Here is a 25,387-nt window from a genome sequence, read left to right as displayed (position 1 = left end):
TGATACCATTTGGAAGTTTTAGTTTGGGCATTAATTTCCAAAAAAGTGACTCGCATGATACACGAGATATAGCATAAAATCATGTTTTGGGGATGAAAATTTAGGGGTCGCATGATACGCGAGATCGCATGATACGCAAGTATATACGGTATGTATTTCCTATGTCCCCCCCCCCCCCCCCCCCCCCCCCCCCAATGTATGGAATGATCTGTTTGGACTGTACGCAGTGGCCAGCGCCTGGGAGAGACATCCCTGTGCAGGAGTCCTCCTCAACTCCGACCTAGTCCTCCTCGGGTTCCCTTAGAATAAGAATAGAGAATAATCTTTATTGTCACAAGTAGGCTTACATTAACACTGCAATGAAGTCATCGCTTCTCAGCCTTTGAGCTAAGATGAGAGTGAGGTCAGGTGTAATGCCTGATCTGGTATGTCTCTTTTGTGGGGACCATGAATTGGATTCAATTTGAATTGGTTTTTGGAGCAGGCAAGGAGCTGGATAAGGGGTTTGCCCCTGTCCACACTGGCTTTGTAACTCTTATAAAGTAATGAAAAAGAAACACTGCAATTACATCACTGTGAAAAGTCCCTAGTCGCCACATTCCGGCATCTGTTCGGGTACATTGAGGGAGAAGTCAGAATGTCCAAATTACTTAACAGCACATTTTTCTGGACTTGTGGGAGGAAACCGGAGCACCCAGAGGAAACCGCAGACAGACGGAGAATGTGCAGACTCAGAACCGACAGTGACCCAAGCCGGGAATCGAACCAGAGACCCTGGCGCTGTGAAACAACAGTACTAGCCACTGTGCCACCTTCTCACCCCCTCAGTGCTTGCTGCCCAGTGATAGAAAAAGTTAAGTAGGGCAAGGCCGCCCATATGTCACCCCCACTATAGGATGTTCTTGCATATCCCAGGGACTCTTTCCCCCCCCAAAAGGAGGCCATGATTAACATGTCGACCCTGGTGAAGAAGAACTTGGGCGTGATCTAAATACAACGAGGAACCTAGGCACATGTTCATTCTGACCATCTGCACCCATCCTATTAGCGAAAGAGGGAGAGTGTCATCTTTCCAGGTCCCTCTTCACCTCCTCCACCAGGTTGGAGAGGTTCCGTTTATGGAGTTTCATCCAGGTATGGGCCACTTGTACCCTCAGGTACCAGAATTTGGTTCATTACTTTAAACCGTAATTTTTCCAGTTCTGCTCCTCCCCCTCAGGGGTTCACCAGGAAGATTTCACTCTTTCCCAGGTTGTGTTTGTAACCAGAGAAGGCACCGAACTTCCCAAGTCCTGTTATCTTTCCCAGGGGGATCAACACGTAGAGGAGGTTATCCACATACAATGGACTCTATGCTCTCTGCCACATCTCTGAATGCCCATCCACCACTCCGCTGATCGAAGGGCGATGGCTCGTGGTTCAATTGCCAGTACAAACACGAGCAGGAATAATGGACACCCGTGCCTCGTTTCCCTGTGCGGCCAAAAGTATTCCAAGCTGGTGCCGCTCATCCATACCTTCGCCATAGGAGCGCTGTACAGGAGCTTCACTAACACTGTGAACCTTACTCCAAACCCAAACCGTTCAAGCACTTCCATGAGGTGGCTCCATTCTACTCGGTCGGAGGCTCTCTCAGCATCCAGCGAGACGATCACCTCTGGTGCCCTTTCTCCGGATGTACACCATTATTACAATCAGCAGGCGTCTGATGTTCGCTGCTAATAGTCTTCCCTTGACAAACCCAGTCTAATCTTTTGAGATAACTTATGGCAGGCAGCTCTCCAGCCGCCGAGCCAGTGCTTTTGCTCGGACTTTTGCATTAGTGTTTGAGAGGGATGGTTCTGTATGATCAACACACTGTTGGGTCTTTCTCCTTTTGGGGGATCAATGAGATCGAGGTCCAGGCCAGTGTGAGTGGCAGGGCCCCCTTTAACAGCAAATCATTCAACATCTCTCACTAGTACAGGGTCAGCGCTGCTGCAATTGTTTTGTAAAAGTTTATTGTGAACCCATCCTGTCCCAACACTTTCCCTGACTGCATGGAATTAATACTTTCCTCGATTTTGCCTATCTCTAGTGGTGCTTCCAGCCCTTGTTTCCTGTCCTCCCCTGACACCAGGATATCCAGTCTGACGAGGAACTGTTCCATCACTAAGTTTCCCTCCAGGGATTTGGAGGTGTACAGTCCTCGGTAAAAGTTTGCAACGGCCTTGTTAACCTGGTTTGGATCGGCTACGATACTACCATTTCTGTCCCCCAACTTGCGTTCTCTCTTTTGTGGCTGCTTGCATTCTTAGCTGGTGTGTCAGCATGCGGTTGGCGTCACCATGTTCCTAGAAGGCCTGCATGTCTGGCGGAGCTGGGTGGACTCTTCCTTGTGGAGAGATGATCAAATTCCATCTGCAGCTTTTTCCTCTCTACCAGCAGTTCCACGGTTGGGGTCATGGAGCACCGCCACTATGGAGTTGATCAGCCACTGGTTGGCCGCCCTTTCTTTCCTGTCCCTAAGGGCTTCTAAGCAATGATTTTGCCCGTGATCACCGCCTTCAGTGTTTCCTAGCACATGGAGGGAGAGAGCTCCCCGTTCACTGGTTGCATAACCATTGTTGACTTGGCATATCTTTGTACAGAATTCCTGTGGTACAGAATTGCACAGATAAGCCGGTGGGTGCCTGGGTCCAGGATTTCAGCCATCGCTTTCTTGACTAATTCTGTGTTATCCCAGTTGGGGTCGTATATATTCCCCAAGAATACTGGGCCCCTTCTAGGCTCCAGCTGACCATAACATATCATCCTGCCCCCCCCCCCCCCCCCCCCCCCCCCCCCCCCCCCCGCTCTCACACAAAGTGTGTCTCCTGTAGGAAGTCCACCCTCACTCTTGCGAGATGGGCATAGATTCTGGATCTTTTCACCAGCCCGTTGAGGCCCCTCATGTTCCATATCACTATCCAAATTTTGGTGGGGGGAGAGAGGGAGGAGAGAGAGAGAGAGAGAGAGCGCTGCCCTTTCCCTTCCTGTGGGGTCACCAATGCTATCCTGTGGGTCTGGCTAAAATGTAAAGCATATAACATAGCATAAGCTGGAAGTTTTACAATATTTCTGCCAGGAAACACTAAAAATAGCACTTAAGGGCTCAGCTAGTCATGTAGACATTCATCAGTTAGGAGTGCAGCATTAGGCATGTTTCTCATTTTGATAAATCCAGTCGTTGATTAGTCTTGCATCTGTCTGAAGAAAATATTTTCACATTAACAACATTTATAGTCATGAACTTAGAAAGTTTTCTGATCTCTGCATGGAATTTAAAAGTTATTGATCTAGGTTCACAATGTACAAATGTCAGTGGTTAAAGAGAGCCGAAAGGAATACAGTTGGCTTTTTAAAAAACCTGTGAAAATGCAAAATGAGTTAAACAAGATAATCCTCCTCCTGAGATTCATATCACAGTGGAAACCAGTCTTCAGACAATTTGATTCACTCTCAAGGCAAAGCCTGAGCTCTGACAATATTCTTGCCGAAGTACTGAAGGCCTGTGCTCCAGAACGAGCCATGCTTCTTGCCAAGCTGTTCCAGTACTGCAACAGCACTGCCATCTACCTGACAATGTAGAAAATTTCCCAAATATGTCTTCCCCACACAAAGCAGGATAAAACTGGCCCAAATAATTAGTACCCCACTGGTTTACTGTAAAACACGGCCATAACAATGGAAGGGGTCATTCGCAATGCAATTACACAGCAACAATTTGTGCACTGATGCTCAATTTAGGTTCCGCCAAGACCACTCAGCTTGACCTCAATCACAGCCTTGGTCCAAACGTGGGAAAAAAGGGTTCAATTCCAAAGGCAAGGTGAGAATTACTGCAATATTTGAAGAAGCGTGGTTTCAAGAAGCCCTAGCAAAACTGAATTTAATGGGAATTGGTGGCATACTCATGCCCAGCACAAAGGAAGATGGTTGTTGGGGTCCAATCACCTCAGTTAAGGGGTTCCTCGGCTTAGAACCCAATTACCTTCAGCTGCTTTGACGATGACCTTTCCTCCAACATAAGGTCAGAAGTGGGGACGTCTGCTGACAATTGAACAAGCGTTCAAGGTGCATATACTATTCACAACTTCCCAGTGACTGACCAGAAAGTGAACTGGGCCAGCCATATAAATATTGTGGCTAAAACAGGTCAAAGGCTGGGAATTCTGTGGTGGGTAACTCACCTACTGACTCCCAAAGCCTCTAAATTATCTACAAGACACATCTGAGGAATACTCCTCTTGCCTAAAGAGTGTTGCTCCAACAACACCCAAGAAGCTCATCACCACCCAGGACAAAGCAGCCTGTATAATTGGCACCCCATCCATCACTTTACACATCAACTCCCTCCACCACCTACACCGTGGCAGGTTGCGTATCATCCACAATACGCACTGCAACAACTCGCTTAGATTTCTTCAACAGCACATTGAAACCTGACACCTTCAACATCGAGAAGTACAGGGCAGCAGACAAATGGGACAACCTGCAGATGTTTGCACAAGTCTCGGACCAGCTTATCTTGGGACTGTATTGCCCAGTCCTCCACTGCTGCTTCTTCAAAACCCTGGAATTTCCTCCCTAACAACACTGTCTCCAAAATCACATGGACTGCAAAGATTCAAGAAGGTGGCTAACCTTCATGGTCAATAAGTGATGGACAATAAAAATGTTAGCTAGGTCAGTAACCTTTTGAGAACAAGGTGAATTTAAAAAGAATACAAAACTTTACTGTTAAAACACTGGGCTGCATTCTCCCAAAATGGGACTATGTCCCCATGCCAGCATAAAAAAGCTGGGGTTTTACTTTCGAGATTCCTGGGTCAAAGTACAGCTAATTCAATGCCCTGCAGGGAGTGAGAAGGGATCCAGAGTAATTCACGCAGCAATAGCTACGGATGCGGGCCCCCGCACTTCCGGTTTGGAGTCCACACATGCGCATGGCGGAGGCCTCCAGCGGCCGCACCAAGCTCCATGGCGGACACGAAGCGCGGAGGCAGACTGAAAAATTTGATCCACCCGATTGACGTGTCAGAGCATGTGACCGCACAGATTTAACCCCCAGCCGCCTGTAAGGTGTCTCTCCCCCCACCGCCCCCCCACCAGGGTGGCTGCGGACTGAGTCAGCATCCGGACTGGCAATACCAGATTAGTTCCACGCTGTCGGGGACTCGGCCGGTCAGGAGCGGAGAATCCCTGGGCTGGCCTCGGTCAACGGGCCCCCAGCTGCGTGGCATACTCCACGATCACGCCGATTCTCAGGTCCCGGAGAATCGCAGGGCCAGGGCCGGGCCCGGTTCTGCCGTGAAATTGGATTCTCCGCCCCTGCGCCAAATGCAATTTTGGCAAGGGGCTGCAGAGAATCCAGCCCACAACCTCTCATTGGTACAATCTCTGATAGAAAGCATGTCCGCGCGCATTGGAACTGGGCGAGTCAGTAATCTTAAATCATCCTTCTTGCACCTCAAGAGGGAGGGGTATGGGGGGGGGGGGGGGGGGGGGGGGCTTCGCCTCTCTGATTGCCCGGCTGTTGGGGCAGTTGATCACCAAATTGTTAATGTTTTGTAACCTTTTGTATAAGTTTGGAATAAAATACATTTATTTTTAAGTATACCTAATGAAAAGTGGTCATTAATTTTGTTTCTGCAGCATTTTTGTTTCTCAAAACAAGTTAACGGTGAGAGAAGAAATGACTGTTTACAGAAAAGAAAATGCTCCAAAACAAAAGTAAGTTGCCATTCTGGTGATACACAGTAAAAGCAAAATCCTCATCTGTGTATATGACAGTTGTTCTAAATTATCCTTTCAAGTTTCTTTGCTGGAATATGGTTTTATCAACAAATAAAAACAATCTCATTGTAAATTCATGTCGGTGTGGAACCGATTTCTGGGCCTCCTGCCATCCTCTGCAAACTAGAATCAGGAATAAAAATTAGGTAATTTGTTATTTGAAAATGCACACCTTATACAAGCTGCAAATGTTACTGCAGCTTGCTCATCCAAGGACTTAATTCTAACTTTGCTTCAGCAAAGTGGTTAGTTTTCTGGAAATTAGATCCCATTGTTTAATATACAGTAAGTCCTGGTCTGAGCATAATATTACAGAAAACAGCTTCCACTCAAGATTATAAATGTAATCAAATACACTTAATTTATTTTATGGGGTGTCATTTTCCAAGTAGCTAAGTGATGATTCACCATTTATACTGAACATTCAAACAGCTCACATAACCATCAGATACACAGAAACAAGTGACTAAGCAGCAATGTAGATAATAAGGCCATTTTAAAAAAATCAAGTGCAGGGATTCATTTCTAGAGGGACAGTTTTGAAAAGCAAAAAAAGCTGTGACATTTATATGGAACCTTGATTAGACCACACTGTGCAGACTTTTGACCTCCATATTATCATGCGAGAGTCCCTTTAAGAAAAGTGTGTTTTATCAAATGGCTGCAATGATGTCATTGTCTGGGTAGAGCTGGAATGTGATTCTACCTTTTACTTTTGTTTTGAACTGGAAGCTGCTTTGTGTGTTACTTTCATTTTAGGTAGTTGGGAGCTGCATTCAAACAAGAAGGTGTATTGGTCTCTCTCTCTGCAATCTAAAGAATGTCTTCAGCTCACTTGATAATTTAAAAGTGCTTTCTGTAGAGAATTCAAACCTGCTGTCTTTGTTAAAAAGGATATTTGACTTATGGATGTTGCTAGGAAAGTCATTAAGGGTTACCTATAGAATATTGTATCTGTGGGGATTATCAGTGTTGGTAGTTGATAAGATGTTTACTGTGTGTTTATAAAATGTTAACTGGATTCATAGAATAAACATGGTTTTGTTTTAAAAGTACTTTAGCTCTCTGTTGCATCAGACCTGTAGAGTGGGCCTTTGTGCTCCCCATAACCAAAATCTATTAAAAGTTGTGGGTCAGGTGAGCTCCATTATATTCTTTGTTGTTCTCTAAACCCTGGCCCATAATAATATTATAAAAAGGGGAATGAAAAGGTGGAAACAAAGATTTACTAAAATACCAGAATGGAGATTATACTAATCAGGAAAAATTAGACTGGCCTTTATGATTATGAAAAGATTTGATAGAGTAGACTTAGAAAGATGTCTCCACTTGCAAGAGACACTAAATTAGGGGCCATTAATAGAAGATAGTCACTAAAATAATAATTGAGAGAAAACTTTTGTCCTGGCGATCAGGGTGAAACTTGTAAACTGCTAAAGAAATCAAGACACAGAATTGTTACCAGAATTGAGTCAGCTCAGCACCAAGTGCCAAGCCCAAGGGCTTTATTTTGGGACCACTAACATTTGTAATTTACATTAGCAACATTGGAGTCAGAAGCTCAAAGCGCAAATTTGAGGGAATACCAAACTAAGAGAGGTAGCTTAATCTGAAGAGACAGCTTTATTTTTATTTATTTTTTTTAATTTAAAGTACCCAATTCATTTTTTCCCTCAATTAAGGGGCAATTTAGCACGACCAATCCACCAACCCTGCACATTTTGGAGTGTAGGGGGAGACACACGCAGACATGGGGAGAATGTCCACACAAAAGTGAAAAGGGCAGCTTTACAAGGGCAAAATATTAAAGTGGGTAGGTCAATTAATCCAATTATTGGCGAGTGTTAAGTATTGCACACAAGAAGAAAACAGGGTTAATACAAGCACTTTATGAATAGTGCCAAAATTGTTAAGGCTGAAGTTAAAAATGGGTGGAGGAGTTTTAGCAAACTTGATGCTCAACATGTCAAATCAATTAACAGCAACCACAAAGAAAGTTCTGCAGTATATGGCCAAGCTGGAGTACAAATTGTGGGAAATAATGTTCATACTGTAAAATCAACAGGTCAAATTGAACTTCAAATGGTGTATTCCGTTCTGGTAAAGACGGATCCTTAGAAATTCAGAATTTTTTCACCATCGAGTGATCAATGCATGGAATCAACTTCTAGGTCATGCAGTGGAGGTCAAACCCTTGGGATACTTCAAGAAGCAATTAGATGCCATGATAATGCAGGTCTATCTGAATGGGTGGGCCAAAATAAGTTGACCGTGGGGACAGTCTATTTTTTCCTACCTTTATTATTCACAAACGTGGTTCATTCTCTACTCTAAATTTAATTTAAATTAAACCCAAGAACTGATTTCCTGTTTTGCATGCTGTTACATTAGCAATCTACCCACTTTTTTTTTTGAATGGCTCAATAACATATGCATTGACTGTAATGACTGGCCATCAATGGCAAATGTTAATACCACTCTGCACAATAGTTGCTCCAAGTCACATTTCCATCTCCTCAGTTCTCAACCCCTAAACGGAGTAATTTAATGCATCCATTTAAAATAGAGATATTCCTATCCTCGTTTCAGAATCAAAGCCCATGTTCAGGACAGTAAGTAGTAATACTCTCTGCAATACTCCATAAATTGGTTAGCTATCTTGACCTACTTATTCACCATAACATTCTATTTTCCTTATAAATTCTCATATTCAATGCTTTCAACATTTAATTAATTGCACCAAAATATTTCCCAGCTGCAGTTTGATGATATATCTGCAGTGTGCAGACCATTGATATTTCTTGTACATATCCACAGTATCCAAATATTTACATGATTGAGCAGAGATTATAAATTAGGTTTTCCCATATTATTCAATGTTAAACAGGTAATGATTTCATTTTTAACACTGATGTTCCCACTTGCTAATTCTCCATAGGTGTAAATCACCTTGGAAGATGCAATTTTCCTAAACAAGGCTTTTCAATGAGAATAGACAATCAAAGCATAATACCCATAATATAGATTAGACCATTCCATAACCATTGCTAATTATTACAATCCCATTTCCAATAATTAAGATTTGATCCATCATTGTTGTGGCATGGGGAAATGTTGGATTTACTCAAGAGCATTCCACAAGAGCAATGTATTGAATGACAGTAATCCGAGGGAGAGAGAAATAGAAGAATACACTGCTAGGGTGAAATTGAGTACGGTGAAGGGAAGGCTAGTGTGCAGCATAAACATTGGCATAGAACAGTTAGGCCTGATAATCCATTTCCATGCTGTAAAATGTCATACAACACATTCCAACTGTCATGGAAGTGTCCCTTTAAGAAATGTTTTTGTCTCATCACATGGCTTCAGTGATGTTATTGTGCAGGTGGAGCTGGGCTGTGTCTCTGCGAGTTTTTACTTTCGCTTCGAGTTTGGACTGGTTTGAACTGCACAGGGTGAAAGAAGTATCTTCCTCTATCTTCATTTTAAACGCCATTTCCAGACTGCTTGGTTACTTAAAAGAGATACTTGCTTTCCGGAAGGAATTCAAACCTGCTGTTTGAAAAGGGAAACATCAATAAAAAATCTTAAACCAATGAGAATGCAGTGTGCTGGGCCACACCTTTGAAAAGGGGTTTCTGGTTTTACTTGGATTTTTGTTATTGAATTGGAACAGTTAAGGGGGAATTTATTAATTGTTATACATAGATTACTGTAGCTGTGTGGGGTATTTATGTTTGTAATTGACAATTCTTGCTGTGTGCATTTATACAAATGTTAACTAAGTTCTTTGAATAAAGCTTGTTTTTTTGATTAAAAGCACCTAAGAAGTCTGTTGACTAACACCTGAAAGGCAGGCTCTTGTGCTCATCTTAGCCAAATTCAACGAATAGTTATAGGTCAGGTAAACGCCATAATATTTTTTAAACATTGGCCCATAACACAACCATGTTGATACTTTTTGAAAGTCGTTGCTCTATTAAATAATCTGAGCATCTTTGTGTATGTTGACTCACACTACGTTACAACTTGTACAATAGCATAATCTGCAAGTGGAAGCTATAGTACCACCCGACTAGCATGTTTGCCTTTTAGGGGCAGCACCGTGGCAGTGGGTTAGCCCTGCTGCCTCACGGTGGCGAGGTCCCAGGTTTGATCCCGGCTCCAAGTCACTGTCTGTGTGGAGTTTGCACATTCTCCCCGTATTTCCGTGGGTTTCACCCCACAACCCAACGATGTGCAGGCTAGGTGGATTGGCCACGCTAAATTGCCCCTTAATTGGAAAAATGAATTGAGTACTCCAAATTTTTTTTTTAATTATGTCTTTTAGAAGTGTACTTTTTCAACCTGCACACGGTGCACTGAGCTAACACTTGGTCAGACAGACTGTCACATGGCTGTATTCCAAGCAAGGTGAATACACAATCATATTAGTTCAAGAGTTGGATTAGTGCAACTAATCACTTCATGAACTTCACCAGTGCCCGTAGTTTGGGTATATTTACACCTAGGTGCAGCCAAGTTTAAATTTAAATGCCAAAATGAAGGGGTACCCCTAATTCTGTTTCCCCCACAATAATTGGGCAGTAACAAAGCTTTCTTGTAGCAGGAACAGTTTCTGATGCATGATCAAGAAGCTAACTTGGGTCACTAAGCTGTATGTTGCACTTCACAGGTTCTGGTTTAATACAGGTGGGTCAGTCAACCGCACTGACATAAAAACCATAACTTCTCAAGAAATCCATATTTTGTTTAAACATAGAAAACATGAGAAAAACTTTGCCACTCTACCCTAAACTTAAAATCTCAACTGAATGAATTAGCTCTGTGCATGTGACCATTTTAACAAACAACTCTCAGGTGTTTAAAGTTATGTAAAAGCTCACATTCTATATAGATTAATTAGAACTGGCACACCTTGTTCCGAAAGTAATACCAAGGCTCCCCAGATGGTACAAAATATTGTGAAAACAAATTTGTTATTTCGAAGTTAATCAAACAGATGTCAATAAAGGAAACATAATTTTGGGGGCGGGGTGGGGGCGGGGAGAATGAGAAAGGGGTATTTAAAGAAAGGGAAATTTTTAAAAGTATTATACCCACACAGAACAAAATGCACACCGGTATTTCCTTGGGTGGGGAAAACGGATGGAATTCCTTTTTTCTGGTAGTTGATTCAAGCCGGAAGCTACTTTTTGGTCAAGTTCCCAATTGCACATCAGTTCTAAATCTTAACTTAGAATTTGATCCACACTTCTATAAGGTGGTTGCTAACAATCTCATCCAGAAGGTTGCTGACAAAGAGAGAGTAACAATGTTCTATGAATTAGATAAATATTAATAACTTCCTTGCTGTAGTTGGAGGGGATTTAGTCAAATGGGAAGAGCAACGCCATTTAACAATTAAGGCATTTTTCCACAGCAACATTTCCTTTGAAGGACAGCACACCCGCTTTACAGTAAAGGCTGATTTTAAAGCATGGTCCGCAGGAAAGTTATCACTGCACATTAGTTTTAAAATATATTTTGTACAAAGATGCATTAAATCCTGGGTGATCTGTCTTTTCACTGCAATGAAGAAGGGCAACGACTAATTGGTTATCTTTACAGCATGGTGCAGTGATACTATTTCAGAGCAAAGCGTACAAGATGTCAACACTGTTTACCACATCCATAGACCTGTCTTGGATTGAGTTCAACTTTAGAGACATATACTATCTGGGAGATAAGTCAACTACAAAATGATACTACAGGCATGGAAATTAATTTGATGGCTCCAATTTTCCACTCAACTGCAGATGTCAGGTGGTTATTCGTAGCCATAATGTAAAACTAAAAGCTACGTCACTGCACTGTTCACAAATCTATTTCTGAGATGTGTTTTTAATATCTAGGAAATGCTTCACAGATTGCTCAGCTTCCATCCACTCAAATCTGGTGAATCATGAATAAATCTGATTTCCTGTGAATAACACTATCAAAATTCTAATGGTTCTTTGTAAGAAAGGAGAAGATGCAAACAAACAACAAAATCTTGATATTAAATGAAAAGGTACCACAGAAAACATTGGACTTAGCTCTGCTGTCCAAGAGGGTTATTCTTCAATAAGACTCAATAAGACTAAGTTCTATTTAAAGGGAGGCTAATTCAGCATAGTTAATAAAAAGTAAAAAATTATTTAAAGATCTGGGTAGGAACAGGGCTTTAGAACTTTGAACAGATAAAATATTGAGATTTCAAGGTCATGATATTAACAGCTGTTATAACTCAGTTCCTTATTTCAGCCACCACTAAAAGATGCCAAAAAGAGCACTAGAATGCTAAAAAACAGTCATATCTAATTTTAAGAATTTTAACTCAAACTTGGATACAATTTGTACAACTAACGCTCAAGTGAAACCAAACAACTCTTCCGTTGAGGTGAAATTCCAGTCAGAGTTCCTTAAGCAAAACACTTCAATTCTATAAATATACCTTTCTTAAATCTTATTTCTTATGCAGCCAGCGTTTAAGTTACCAAAAAAGATGAGCGGCACTGTAGTGCAGTGGTTAGCACTGCTGCATCACTGCACCGAGGACCCGGGTCCGATCCCGGCCCCTGGTCACCGTCTGAGTGGTGTTTGCACATTCTCCCAATGTCTGCGTGTGTCTCGCCCCACAAGCCAAAGATGTGCAGGGTAGGTGGATTGGCCACACTTAATTGCCCCCTAATTGGAAAAAAAAGAAGAGGGTAGTCTAAATTTTTCTTAAGCCCTAAAGTATTCAGCGCAGAAAGCAATAAGCCTCATGAATCATGTGATGAATTTTTTTTTAGTAATTTTGGAAAGAAATGGCCAGTCGATAGGAACAGAGGCAGATGACAGCCACTCAGGATTCCAAACAAAGAAAGAAACAAGAGTGCATCTTTAACTTGAGTGTAGCCATTGAAAAATACCCAGATTTTTGAACTTCCAGCTGTGTATGCTTTATAGACTAAGAAAAGGAATTTGCTAAAATCTGTCACCAGAAAATGGTAGAGTGCTTTAGAAATTGTCAGAAGTTACAAAAGGATAATTCAGAAGCTATATTGGAATCAATCAGCATGCATTAATTGATAGTGACTTGTCAAACAGTTTTGCAATGAAAAGAGGATCTTTAACAAGGATGTTATGTTCCCATCCCAACCCTGTATGCCGAAACAGTCTTCAGAGACATAGAAGATCTACCAGGTTGCAACATTTTGATCGTCAACAACTTGACATACGCAGTTGACACTGCACTGATTGCAGAGTCAGAAGAGGCACGAGAGGAAATATTAAACAAAGTGAAAGAGTGTGGTACACGAATGTGAAGACCACTAAGATGATGGTGATAAGCAGAAATAATGATGATTGCACCATGTTCAGCACCATTTGTAACTCCTCCGATACAGAAGCAGTCTCTGCCCAAATGCAGCAAGACTTAAACAATATTGAGGCTTGGCTGACAGGTAAGTGGGAACATTTGGGCCACACAAGTTCCAGACAATGACCATCACCTAAAAGAGTATCTAATCATTTCCCCATGACATTCAATGGCACGACCAATGCAGAATCCCTCACAATCCATATCTTGGGGATTACTATGGACCAGAAACTGAACTGGACCAGTCATGTACCTACTTGGGCCACAAGACCAGATCAGAGGCTGGGAATTCTGTGGCAAGTAACTCACCTCTTGACTCCACAAAGCCTGCTCGCTTTCAAGGCACAAGTCAGGAGTATGATGGAATACTCTCTACTTGCCTGGATGGGTACAGCTCCAACTACAATCAAGAAGCTTGACACCATCCAATACAAAACAGCCCAACTGTTGTCACCCCATCCACCATTGTTTTAGATACTGAGAAATTATTTCCTCTGGTTTTGGAATTCAGAACAAGAGGGCATGATTTTAAAATCAGAGTTGAACCTTGTGGAATAGAATTCAGAAAACATTCTTCACAAATAAAGTTAATAGAAATCTGGTGCTTACTCTTCAAAAGGTTGTTGTGGCTGGGTTAGCTAAAATGTTCAAGATTGAGATGGACAATTTTGTTGAGTGAGGCTATTAAGCAACAGAGAATAAAGACAGCCATGATGTAATGTTTGAGGGGCTGAATGGCTTACTTCTGTTTTCATGTTCCTGTGTCATTCACAATTTCTGGGCCAATTGTGTTTAGTGCTAACATTCACAAGGCAAATAAGTCTTGGCCTATAAAATGCATCTGGGTAAACAAAATTAACATGCCCTTTCAAGTCTGACATCACCCGAGCTTGAGAAGGCAGCTATCAGAGTCATCTAGACTTGAAACGTGAGCCGTCTTCTCTCTCCAAAGATGTCAGACCTGCTCAGATTGTACTGCATTTTCTGTTTTTGTTTCAGATTCTACAGTAATTTGCTTTTTTACATTTCCTTTTTCTGAGTCACACTACAATTATCCATTAGCAGACCATTGAGAAAAGAACTTAACTCTTTCAGATGCTATTTGCTTTAGTTTGGGATTAATGAAAAGTGTTATTTTCAAATTCTACTTCAATACTTAGAAAATATTGATGCTTCTACCAATGCAATACAGTCAGAATGCAAGGTTGCACCTATATTCACAATGTAGAAATGTTTCTTTCAGCCAAAATGTGAATTTGTAGAACTATGCAAAGCACTTCCACATGGGGAAAATGAGGTTTGTGGATAGTTCATGTGAGTCACTCTTGTGCACCTTATAACAGCTGATTAGAGAAATAATGTGAGCATATTCCTAACCCAAGTTAAAACTTTAAAATCAATTTAGTGTCTCTCCTTCCTTATTAAATAGTGACCAAAACTGCATACCAGAAATGGTCAGATATAACTACAAAACAAAGAGATAAAACATACAGATCTGTAATTTGAATAAAACACTGGACAACAACAAAAGACTATCATCCCCCGATACATGAATGTTCTCATTTTAGCATCTAGTTGTGTTCAAATGCAAAGAGGTCTTTGCCTCTTGATTAAAGGATCGCATGTAGACAAGGGGAACCAAATGGACGTAAATCAAGATAGGTTTAGGAGACAAAAACTAGGAATGACTACCAAATAAAATAACTTGCCTCAAAACTGCAAAGATCATTCATGACTGAAAAGATTTCACCTCTACCTTCTCTTTCACTTTTAAAGATGAGATCTAACCGGAATAAAAATCACTGCAGATTTCCAGCAATACAATAAACAGAATTTTCCATTGACAGGAAGTCTATACATTTCAAGTTTCTTGCCAAGCAGCTAAATAAGGCACTACCAGCATTTTGCATGGAACAACTAACATAAGAGTTGCAATTTCTATTATTTTTTAAATTGACTAGAGGCCAAAATGAACATATATCTTCACAAAAGATATATTTCAGGCCCCTGCACCTTTTGGCACTGGATCATTAGTTTGCCATATAATTGTTGTACTAACACTTTCCAGCTGACACCACATGAAATAATGCAGTAGAAGAAAGCATAATTTCAATGCCATGAATTAGGAGAACACAATTAAATTGGTTTTTAAAAAGGAACACCTTTCATTTAAGAAAAACAACAATTAATGCTATAAGAGTAAACTACTGAACACTTAATTTATTTTCCTACAAATCTTTTTTCCACTCACTTGTCATCTACCCTATTCAAGTTATCAACTCCTTGCTAAATTAGGACTGCACATATGACGAGCATTGCCTGTGTCTCACCCAATGGGTCCCAAGAAGTCTGAAAGTATTCTACCATGAGGTGCATAACAGACGAGTCTCATCTTTCCTCACGATCTCCACAAGTTGCATTTCTCGATAGAATCACTGGAAAGTGGTCAGGTCTTCTTTATGCCCAGAGGTACCAAATTGTATTCAACTACTTTTCCAGCACATAATGGAAAACTGGAATTTCCCCGATGGCATGATTCAAATTTGAAGGTGTACGCTTAAATCCATTTACAGAACTGGAAGTTATCACCAAATTCCTCAGATACAGAAGCAGTCTCTGCCCAAATGCAGCAAGACTTAAACAATATTGAGGCTTTAAAATCCCAAACTTGAAAAAGCATCTAGTCGGAGATTTGTCAATCTATTGTGCCATTAATTTCTTAATTAGTACTAGAACATAGAACATAGAACATAGAACGATACAGCGCAGTACAGGCCCTTCGGCCCTCGATGTTGCACCGACATGGAAAAAAACTAAAGGCCATCTAACCTACACTATGCCCTTATCATCCATATGCTTATCCAATAAACTTTTAAATGCCCTCAATGTTGGCGAGTTCACTACTGTTGCAGGTAGGGCATTCCACGGCCTCACCACTCTTTGCGTAAAAAACCCACCTCTGACCTCTGTCCTATATCTATTACCCCTCAATTTAAGGCTATGTCCCCTCGTGCTAGCCACCTCCATCCGCGGGAGAAGGCTCTCGCTGTCCACCCTATCTAACCCTCTGATCATTTTGTATGCCTCTATTAAGTCACCTCTTAACCTTCTTCTCTCTAACGAAAACAACCTCAAGTCCATCAGCCTTTCCTCATAAGATTTTCCCTCCATACCAGGCAACATCCTGGTAAATCTCCTCTGCACCCGTTCCAAAGCTTCCACGTCCTTCCTATAATGAGGCGACCAGAACTGTACGCAATACTCCAAATGCGGCCGTACCAGAGTTTGGTACAGCTGCATCATGACCTCATGGCTCCGGAACTCAATCCCTCTACCAATAAAGGCCAACACACCATAGGCCTTCTTCACAACCCTATCAACCTGGGTGGCAACTTTCAGGGATCTATGTACATGGACACCGAGATCCCTCTGCTCATCCACACTACCAAGAATTTTACCATTAGCCAAATATTCCGCATTCCTGTTATTCTTTCCAAAGTGAATCACCTCACACTTCTCCACATTAAACTCCATTTGCCACCTCTCAGCCCAGCTCTGCAGCTTATCTATGTCCCTCTGTAACCTGCAACATCCTTCCGCACTGTCTACAACTCCACCGACTTTAGTGTCGTCTGCAAATTTACTCACCCATCCTTCTGCGCCCTCCTCTAGGTCATTTATAAAAATGACAAACAGCAACGGCCCCAGAACAGATCCTTGTGGTACGCCACTCGTAACTGAACTCCATTCTGAACATTTCCCATCAACTACCACTCTCTGTCTTCTTTCAACTAGCCAATTTCTGATCCACATCTCTAAATCACCCTCAATCCCCAGCCTCCGTATTTTCTGCAATAGCCGACCGTGGGGAACCTTATCAAACGCTTTACTGGAATCCATATACACCACATCAACTGCTCTACCCTCGTCTACCTGTTCAGTCACCTTCTCAAAGAACTCGATAAGGTTTGTGAGGCATGACCTACCCTTCACAAAACCATGCTGACTATCCCTAATCATATTATTCCTATCTAGATGATTATAAATCGTATCTTTTATAATCCTCTCCAAGACTTTACCCACCACAGACGTTAGGCTCACCGGCCTATAGTTACCGGGGTTATCTCTACTCCCCTTCTTGAACAAAGGGACCACATTTGCTATCCTCCAGTCCTCTGGCACTATTCCTGTAGCTAATGATGACCTAAAAATCAAAGCCAAAGGCTCAGCAATCTCTTCCCTGGCTTCCCAGAGAATCCTAGGATAAATCCCATCCGGCCCCGGGCACTTATCTATTTTCACCTTGTCCAGAATTGCCAACACTTCTTCCCTACGCACCTCAATGCCATCTATTCTAATAGCCTGGGTCTCAGCATTCTCCTCCACAATATTATCTTTTTCTTGAGTGAATACTGACGAAAAGTATTCATTTAGTATCTCGCTTATCTCCTCAGCCTCCACACACAACTTCCCACCACTGTCCTTGACTGGCCCTACTCTTACCCTAGTCATTCTTTTATTCCTGACATACCTATAGAAAGCTTTTGGGTTTTCCTTGATCCTACCTGCCAAAGACTTCTCATGTCCCCTCCTTGCTCGTCTCAGCTCTCTCTTTAGATTCTTCCTCGCTTCCTTGTAACTATCAAGCGCCCCAACTGAAACTTCACGCCTCATCTTCACATAGGCCTCCTTCTTCCTCTTAACAAGAGATTCCACTTCTTTGGTAAACCACTATTCCACTTTCATTCATTGTCACGAGTGACTGGTCCTTATTCAATATTAGTTTCCATTGGACAGTTTGTTGACCTCTTCCTCTATTCTAAAATTCCTTTTTGTAGCTCTAGATGCTTTGTAACTCCTTGCTGTTCCTTGTATCTTTCCCATTCACCAGAATTCATTTTTTTTTTTGCATTTTTGTGAGCTTTTGGGATATTTGGGGGATTATATGGACAAGTATCTCTTAGCGCCAGTTTTGAATGTGGGCAGGTCTCACTGATGCCCTACAGTTCCTCAGCTCTCACTTGTAACTCCAAGAAGGTGGCAGTGCACATCAGCAGGCATTCCTGATACCCTTACTTTGTTTTGCTGAGACAAGGTATCATTAGCTTTTTCTGGTATGGATCACCCCTCTAAGTGTATGATGTCTGGAATGATGGATGAGGCAGATGATCCTAGCAAGCGGACATTGGCTTTGGAAACAGAACTCGGCAATATATGTGACATATCCAGGGCACTCTCCTAACAAAGTGGACTTGTGGCCAATAGTTTTGGTAAAAAGTTGGACCGTACCAAGCATCATTCCATAGATAATCAAATATTGTCACAAAAATACTGTTACATACAGTAGAAGCCACTGACAACATTGTATCCAATGCTCGGCAAGAGGAAGGAATCTGAATAATAGTAAGCTTTTAAATGAAAATCGCTTATTGTCACAAGTAGGCTTCAAATGCAGTTACTGTGAAAAGCCCCTAGTCGCCACATTCCATTACCTGTTCGGGGAGGCTGTTACGGGAATTGAACCGTGCTGCTGGCCTGCCTTGGTCTGCTTTCAAAGCCAGCAATTTAGCCCTGTGCTCAACAGCCCCTTTTACTCTAGTTTTGTTGTATCTTAAGAATTTACCATTTGGGGGGAGGGCGGGGGGGGGGGGGGGGGGGGGGGGGGGAAGAAAAAACAAAATGAGGGCAAGTAGCACTTTTGCCCTTGAGAGTCCCATACAGATCTTTTTTAATACCTCCAGCTGATCTTCTATCATTTTGCTCATTAACAAGGTTGTTTTCCTTGGAACAGAGGAGGCTGAGGGGTGATGTAATTGAGCCCTAGACAGAGAACGGAAAGACCAATTTACTCTGGTGAATCTGATGAAGGAGCTGTGCTCCGAAATCTAGTGATTCGAAACACACCTGTTGGAATTTAACCTGGTGTTGTAAGACTTATTTAAAAAGGTACATGGATCTGCATCTCTTATAACCTGCAAGGTTGCAAAACAGGTGCTGGAAGGTGAGATTGGCATGGATGGCTGGTTAATCTTTGGCCAATCCAGACATGGTGGGCCGTTAGTTCGATTCCAGCTTCTCGTTCTTTATAAAAGTCTACGCCTCATCCGGCGTATCGAAATAGTGGTGCCGGTCCTGATATGTAACCCACAGCCTCGCCGGTTGTAACAGCCCGAACTTCACCCCTTTGCTGTGGAGGACCGCCTTGGCCCGGTTGAATCCCGCATGCCTCTTGGCCAGCTCTGCACCCCAGTCCTGGTAAATACAGATCTCAGTTCTCCCACCTGCTACTTCGCTCCTTCTTCGCCCATCGCAGGACACACTCCTTATCGGTGAAGCGGTGGAATCTTACCACCATAGCTCTCGGCGGCTCGTTCGCCCGAGGCCTCCTTGCCAGGACTCTGTGCGCCCCATCCAGCTCCAGGGGCCGTGGGAAAGCCCCCGCACCCATCAGCGTTCCCAGCATCATGGTCACATACGGACCAGCATTCGACCCCTCCATGGCTTCAAGGAGACCCAGAAACTGCAGGTTCCACTTCCTTGACCTGTTTTCAAGGTCTTCTAGCCTCTCCTGCCATCTTTTGTGCAGAGCCTCGTGCGCCTCCACTTTAACTGCCAGGCCCAAAATCACATCCTCATTATCAGAGGCCTTCTGTTGCACCTCCTTGATCGCCGTCCCTGCATCTTCTGGGTCTCCACCAACCTTTCAATAGAAGCCTTCATAGGGGCCAACATCTCCGCCTTTAACTCGGTGAAGCAGTTTCTGAGAAACTCCTGCTGCTCCTGTGACCACTGGGCCCACGCTGCCTGATCCCCGCTGGCCGCCATCTTGTTTTTTCACGCCCGTTCTCCTCTCTTCTCCAAAGCCACTTTTTTGATCGCTCCACTCCTGGTCAACTCCATACAGCGCTGGGGGACCCTCACTGTTTCCTGCCCACACCGGGAATCGTCGTCCAAATGCCTCTGGAGCTCCGTAAAAGGGCCCAAAAGTCCGTTATCGGCGGGAATGCCGACCGTGCGACCTACCTAGGCATAGCCGCAACCGGAAGTCCAGGATCAGCCATATTGATTAGTAAGAGGAAGAGGTTCACAGCAACGAGGACGGTTATGAACACTGTCAGCGGTGTACGAGATTATAGCCCACAAGGCAGGAGGAGATAGGGAAGAGAGGGTGTCCAGACAACAACTGCGACTCCATCCTGGAGGTCGACAGAAAACACTCTTAGCCCCGATAGTAGAGCTTCTGGCAAAGAGGAAAAAGCTACAAATGGACTTTATGCTGCTATCCACCAGGAAAGCAGTGTACCAACTTCACCAGACATGGGGGACCTTCTGAGCACAGGCTGGTCGCCTACTGGCTCACCAACTGTGAAAGCAGGCAGCCACAAGGGAGACAGTGCAGGTAAGGATAGCAGAGGTAGACTGGTAACCGAGCAAAAAGAGATCAACCGAACATTTGAGACATTCTACAGAGGGCTGTACATTTCCAAACCCCCCCGATGGGGAGATTAAATGGTTCCTCAATGGACTGAACATGCCAGTTGTGGGGGAAAGCTGGAAACACCAGTCAGACTGGGAGGGATCATTGAGTGTATCAGCTCCATGCAGGTGGGGAAAGCGCCGGGCCCAGACGGGTTCCCAGTGGACTTCTGTAAGAAATTCGCACCCGCCCTGGCCCTGCACCTGTGGGACATGTTCGCAGATTAGCTGCCGAGGGGGCACCCTGCCTCCTACGCTAACACAGGCCACGATATCATGGATACCCAAAAAGATGAGGACCAGATGGAGTGCAGATCATATAGACCTATTTCAATGCAGAATGTAGATGCAAACCTACTTGCAAAGGTCCTGGCTATGAGACTGGAGAACTGCGTACTGGAGGTGGTCCCAGACGGGCTTTGTCAAGGGTAGGCAGCTAACTGCAACCATCAAGCAGCTGCTGAATGTAATCATGACCCCTTCTGCAGAGAGAACACCAGAGGAGATCTCCCTGGACGAAGAAATGGCCTTTGACCGAGTCGAGTGGAAGTACCTCATCGAGGTGCTGGAATGGTTTGGGCTCGGGACAGGATTCACCTCATGGCTGAAACTCCTGTACAATGCCCCCAATGCGAGCGTTCGGACCAACACCACCAGCTCTGAATATTTCCAGCTACACAGAGACACAAGGCAGAGATGTCCACTCTCCCCGCACTTGTTTACCCTGGCAATTGAACCACTGTCCAGCGCTCTGTGAGATGCGAAAAGCTGGAAGGGTATACAAAGAGGTGGAGAGCACAAAGATTCACTCGATGTGGATGACCTGCTCCTCTATATCTTGGATCCACAGAACAGCCTGAAAGCAATCATGCAACTACTGAGAGAGTTCGGACCCTTCTCAGGCTATAAACCCAACCTGGGCAAGAATGAGGCATACCCGGTGAACCCGAACAGGGGACGGACAGGGCTCGAGGGACTACCATTCAAACTAGCCCAAAACAAATTCCACAACCTGGGGATCCAGATATCCCATGACTCAACACAGATCCACAAGTGGAACCTGACCAGTCTGGCGGAGGAAGTAAAAACCTGCAGAGATGGGATGCATTCCCGCTCACCCTGGCAGGGAGAATGCAGACGATCAACGTACTGCTGAGGTTTCTCTTCCTGTTGAGATCCATACCGATCTTCAACCCCAAGGCCTATTTCCACAAAGTAGACAAAATGGTTATGCCATTTGTCTGCCATTATACCCCCCCGTAAGAACCACAGGATCCCCAAGTCAACACTGCAAAGGAGAAAAAAAAAGGACGATCTAGCCTTACCGAACCTACATTACTATCACTGGCTGGCCACTGACGAGAGGATGAGAGGACGGTTACAAGAGCCAACCACAGAATGATTAAAGCTGGAGGAGTCCTCCTGAAAGGGAACGACTCGCCATGGCGGTGCTCCCATTCTCTCTCTTTCCCCCCCCTCCCCACCCAAAGCAAACATCCTGCCCAGTGGTGGCAGCCACATTGAAGATGTGGAATCAAATGAGGCAACATTTTGTCCTAACGAGATGTCCTCCATGGTCACATCTGCAGCAACCACAAATTCCCGCCTGCCACCTTTAAGACGTGGAGACAGAACGGGGGACGTTAATGGTTAGGGACTTCTACATAGGGGGCAGACTCGCGACCTTAAGACGAACTGACAGAGGACTTGGACCTACCGATGGGACAGGAGCTGATGCACCTCCAAATTAATCACTTTCTCCGTAAGGAGACGGCAAGGTACACCAGAGCCCAAGAGACATTCTCCTAGAGGAGCTAATCAACAGAGACAATAAGGAGGGGGGGGGCGGGAACTGTGGGAACATATACGGATGGTTACTAGACAGGGCAAGACTGCCGCTGGATGTAACTAGACGAAAAGGGTTGGGGCTCTGGAGTGAAGCACTGAGCAGGACCAACTCCTCCACCACCTGCGCTAGGCTAAGCCTCATGCAGTTTAAAGTGGTGCCAGAGCCCACCTGACTAGAACCCGAATGAGCAGGCTCTTCCTTGGGGGGGGGGGGGGGGGGGGGGAACCACGCCCACATGTTCTGGGCATGCTCCAGACTTGTCGGGTTCTGGATAACCATCGTCGAGGCAATGTCCAAGATTGTGGAGGTGTGGGTGGAGCCTGCCCGAGAGTGGCAGTCTTCGGGGTATCAAACCAGCCAGTCATTCATATGGGGAAGAGGGCTGACGTCCTAGCTTTTGCATCCCTAATCGCACTCCGGAGAATCCTGCTTGGTTGGCATTCGGCAGCATCACCCAAAGCTGCAGACAGACTGACAGACGTGGCGGAATTTCTCCACCTGGAGAAGATCAAATAGAGAGTCACAGACTCAAAGGAGGGCATGCTCAAGGGAAAGAGGGGGGCGGGGGGGGGGGGGGGGGCAGAGAAGGCACAAAACAAGGCATGGGGGTAAGGGGATGGGCCATGCCAAGTCCCCCTCCCCACAGCATAAAACAAAGAATAACACCCAGCGGGGTGGGGAAAAAATGGAACATGCCTCCAGCAGGGGTGGGGGGGGGGGGGGGCTTGTAAAAACTGTTGTACACAAGACACAAATTGACTTGTAAATATCAGACACACTCGAGCTGCTACTTTGTAAATGCCATGTGCCTTGCACGTCAACTTTGTCATACTGTTAAAGTTGAAAATGCCAAAATATATCTTTTAAAAAGAAAAAGATTCTAGGGAACACAGAACATGCACTGCAGAAGGAGGCCATTCGGCCCATCGAGTCAGCACCGACCCACTTAAGCCCTCAATCCCACCATATCCCCCTAATGCAATAACCCCTCCTACCTTTATAGACACTAAGGGCAATTTAGCATGGCCAATCCACCTAACCGGCACACCTTTGGACTGTGGGAGAAAACCGGAAACCCACGCAGACATGGGGAGAACGTGCAGACACCGCACAGACAGTGACACAGCAGGGAATCGAACCTGGGACCCTGGCGCTGTGAAGCCAAAGTGCTAACCACTATGTTTTATGAATGCATAGGGGATGGTTTAGCACACTGGGCTAAATAGCTGGCTTGTGATGCAGAACAAGGCAGCAGCGTGGGTTCGACTCCCATACCGGCCTCCCCGAACAGGCCGGAATGTTGTGACTAGGGGCTTTTCACAGTAACTTCATTGAAGCCTACTTGCGACAATAAATGATTATGATTATGCTACCGTCCTGCTCCAAAGTAGTTTTATTGTAAATATATCAGCGCACTGCAAAAGCTTTGATTGTACAACTCGGGTATCAATAAACTCTGCTCTTAACATACAGAGAGATAACACAAAAGGAATATACTATGCTCAACCTTAGTTCAAAATAAAATGATGTCAATTGGCTTCACAGGGCTGACTGTCACTCAAACCTAACAACCATAATTGGAGTTTCATAGGTTCTCAGCCGAGCTGTGTAGCGAAAAGCAGTGTCTGGGACTGAATGTTCATACTGCCCAAGAATATTTCTGTTCAGTTTCATAGGTAGAAAGAAAATGCTGTATTCCTCTGTACTTCCAACACCTTGTTTCACCCAACCCAACCCCCTACTGTCCAAATCTAATGCTTCTGAGGGTTTACGCTATTGATATGCATTCATAAAGCATTAACAGTACAAAGTACATTCCACAGCAGAGACGATGGCAAATCTGGCTGTGAACTACAAATCCAAAATATAACAAAGGAGTTTTAGTTAACTACTGCAATCACTGTAATTATGTCAGCAAATGAAGCAGCCAATTTGTGAACAGCAAGATCCCACAAACAGTTAAATAGCTAAATAACCTGCTTTTGGTAAGATTTATTTTGTTGGGAGAATTTTAGTCTGAAGAATTTTGGCCTCAGCACTGGGAGGGTATCACCTGCTCCTCTCAAATAATGCATTACATCTTTTACATCCGATTGAAACATCAGAACAAGCAAGATAGGCCTGAGTGAGTTCAATGTCTCAAATGAAAGACAGCAATGGATGCCCAAGTTTTGCTTCACCATTGGAGCTAAAGTGCCAGCTTAGATTGCATGCTCAAGTCCAGACTGCAGCTTTCAGTCACACACTTCTGACTCAGACTGGTGTGCTACCCACGGAGCCAAAATGTCAAAGTATTATCAAGTATAGTGGAATTCATAGGACACAACTTACTTTGGATGGTTAAAGGCAGAAGAATTAATTAGTAACATGCTACATAACGGTCTTAAAACACAAATTTGGAAATGCTTCTGAACTGGCATAATTTTCTTGAAAAATACTTTCCCCCTTTTGAAATAAAGATTTGCACGAGCCAACCAAGTTCAAACACATATTATAAAGTGCCATCTAACATGTTGAAATTAACCCTCTGAATCCACATCATGGGAAATAAAACTTTTGCCATTCCATGATCCATTGCAGAGAAAAGAATGATGGGTTAATAAAACAAAGCAGGAATATATTTAAGGAATTCTGCAAAGTTAAGTTTGAATCCCACATTCTGAAAATGCCCTGCATTAATAAAAACTGAAAATACAGCAGACCCAGTAAGCTTGGCTGGTAAACCTTGCATATCATCCTTTACTTCCCTCCACTGTTTCACTGTGTTTCATAACATGATGTGAACAAACTGAATACACCGTTTATTCATAAATGAGTTACATTTCAAGTATTTCTTTTTAGATCAGATGTACAAAATTTAC

General features: G+C 43.7%; 1 protein-coding gene across 2 annotated transcripts in view; it reads right to left on the bottom strand.

Annotated features, from left to right (window-relative positions):
* The window catches only part of LOC119967510 (protein argonaute-3), a 189,473-nt gene that overhangs the window by 132,416 nt on the left and 31,670 nt on the right, over positions 1-25,387 (bottom strand). The gene's annotated exons all lie outside the window — the stretch shown is intronic.

Source organism: Scyliorhinus canicula, chromosome 1 (genome assembly GCF_902713615.1).
Source record: "Scyliorhinus canicula chromosome 1, sScyCan1.1, whole genome shotgun sequence".
Classification (NCBI taxonomy): domain Eukaryota; kingdom Metazoa; phylum Chordata; class Chondrichthyes; order Carcharhiniformes; family Scyliorhinidae; genus Scyliorhinus; species Scyliorhinus canicula.
Note: the sequence above shows the minus strand (reverse complement) of the source record. Positions and strands in the feature narration are given on the sequence as shown.